At 46.2% G+C, this 2,346-nt stretch overlaps 1 long non-coding RNA gene across 1 annotated transcript; it reads left to right on the top strand.

Annotated features, from left to right (window-relative positions):
- Positions 1-6: 6 nt before the first annotated feature.
- On the top strand, positions 7-493 carry LOC118746110. Its single transcript, XR_004993781.1, has 2 exons — positions 7-205; positions 255-493. It is a non-coding gene; the product is annotated as an uncharacterized LOC118746110 (long non-coding RNA).
- The last annotated feature ends 1,853 nt before the right edge of the window (positions 494-2,346 follow it).

Raw genomic sequence — 2,346 nt, forward strand, 5'->3', positions numbered from 1 at the left:
ATTTCGTAATGTTGTTTATTTCTCTTATCGCGAATACTTTTTAGACAAAGGGGCAGTTTGGGAAGCGAATATATTTATTTAAAGACTTATAATGCATTTATTAAGTTATAAACCATGCAACTTTTACTTATAAGACAACCTTTACACATTACGCAGATGTACGTATACGTAGGCCGCAATTAAAAGTGTTTGGATGAACACTTGGGTGAGACCTAATATAATTTTTAAAATGAATGTAAGCAAATATCTTCTAGATAAGGTGAAGTTCCTGAAACTTGCAGTAAAAGTGGCATGCGAACATGATTACTTCATACATTTGTTCGTTCCCACGACAGTCGGGTCTACGCAACCGGAACAAACCAGATTTATATCATGGATATCCATGTTATATCTGGCCCAGGACTGTAACTCCAGCAAAACCGCAGAAATGTTTGGCGAATTTGTATGATATTACTACAACAACAATAAAGAATTCATCAAATCGGAAAATAAATAACGGCTTGTGCAAACTCGAAAGAAATCTCCTCATGAAATTTCTCCAAGTCAAGGCACATTAATAATTAATAATGAAAAAGTGTGGATGAGGGGGGTTAGAATAGGGCTCCCTGACTTCAAAAATACCCCCTTTTTTCTAGCAACCCTACAGTTTTTATATAATTTGGTGTTAAAATTTTCGTATAAACGATGAATAAGATAGCAATATAACATCAAACTTGGTTCTGCCAGACTGGAATTTTGAATAATAAAAGCAGATTTTTAATTCGGAATTTGCACTTAGTATAATTCTCCTTTATGTATTTCCGAAGAAGAAGTGCTGGACACCTTTTGCAGAGAACTCCCTTCTGCGTAGGAGGCCTTCTGCCGCACTTAGGGATTATAACCCTCACTAAGTAGAATTCTCCTTTCTGTATTGCTATGAAGTGGGCTGCACACTATTTGCAGAGATCACCTTTCTGCGTAGGCGGCCTTCGGCCTCACTTAGGGATTATAACCCTCACTACGTAGAATGTTCCTTTCTGTGTTGCTGAAAAAAGGGGGCGGGACACCTTTCTGTGTCGGCGGCCTGCGGCCGCACTTAGGAATTATAACCCTCACTACGCAGAATTCTTTCTATTGTATTGTTTTGTACAGTATGGCAACACATGTTGTTGTTGTTGTAGCGGCTACAACAACCGCGCCCAGATCGGTTGATATCTCAGTCGTTGTCGTCAAGTTCCACTAACGGCAGCCCTAGGAAGCGTGCAGCCTCTATCGGGCCGGTCCACAAGGACAAAGCCGTTAGGGTTGTCGGGTTTTCCGGGCATGCGAAAAGATGTTTCGAGTCATGTGGGGTCTCTCCGCATGCCGGACACTCATTTGGCACATCCTCATTCAATCTACTTAGGGAGGAGTTTAACCTGCTGCAGTAGCCAGAGCGAAGTTGGGCTATTGTTGTTTGTGTCTCCCGAGGCAGATGAAGCTCCGTCTCGTCTATGTCCGGTGGTGGTGTGCCTAGAAAGGCATTCACAGGTCTAGAGTCTACATAACTCGAGACTGACTCCCTGTGAATGCCGTTCAGGGCCAGTCGGTAGGCTGACGGTCCAGAGGTTGCTTGATGAACCTCTGGACTTCGTCCGTCAGTCATATAGATGCCTCCTGACGTGCCTAGGCGAGGACTCCTCTGCAAGCAGCTGTCTGTTTGGGTGGCCACTTCTGTGGCTCCCGATTAGAAACTGGTTGAATAGCATTATGTTGTGCTCCTTTATGGGAAGCATTTGGGCCTCGTTGTGAAGGTGATGTTCGGGCGACATCAGGAGGCATCCTGTCGCTGTCCTGAGTGCGGTGTTCTGTACAGTCTGTAGCTTCGTCCACTGCGTCCTACTAGTCCCCGGCGACCACACTGGCGCTGCGTAATTTAAAACCGGCCGGCTCATTGCCTTGTATGTTGCCAGCAACGTTTCTTTGTCTTTGCCCCAAGTACTGCCGGCTAGCGACTTGAGGACCTTGGTGCGGCTCTGTACTTTATGTTGTTGTTGTTGTTGTATCGGCTACTAAGCCCCGTTCGGAGCGGTTCATCCATCATCGTTGTCGTCTATTTCAGCTAGGGGGAGGCCCAGGAAGTGTGCTACTTCCAGAGGGGCTGTCCATTGGGACAGGGGCGTTAGCTGACCGGGATTCTCAAGGCATGTGAAGAGGTGCCGGGAGTCGTGTGGCGATTCTCCACATGCCGGGAATTGGTTGGGCACATCCTCGTTGATTCTGCTCAGGTAGCTGTTGAGCCTGCTGCAATAGCCAGAGCGAAGCTGGGTTATTGTGGTGCGGGTTGTTGTTGTTGTTGTAGCGGCACTACTAAGCCCCGCCTGTTTC

This window comes from Rhagoletis pomonella, unplaced genomic scaffold (genome assembly GCF_013731165.1).
Source record: "Rhagoletis pomonella isolate Grant_MI unplaced genomic scaffold, Rhpom_1.0 Rhpom_scaffold_00010, whole genome shotgun sequence".
NCBI lineage: Eukaryota > Metazoa > Arthropoda > Insecta > Diptera > Tephritidae > Rhagoletis > Rhagoletis pomonella.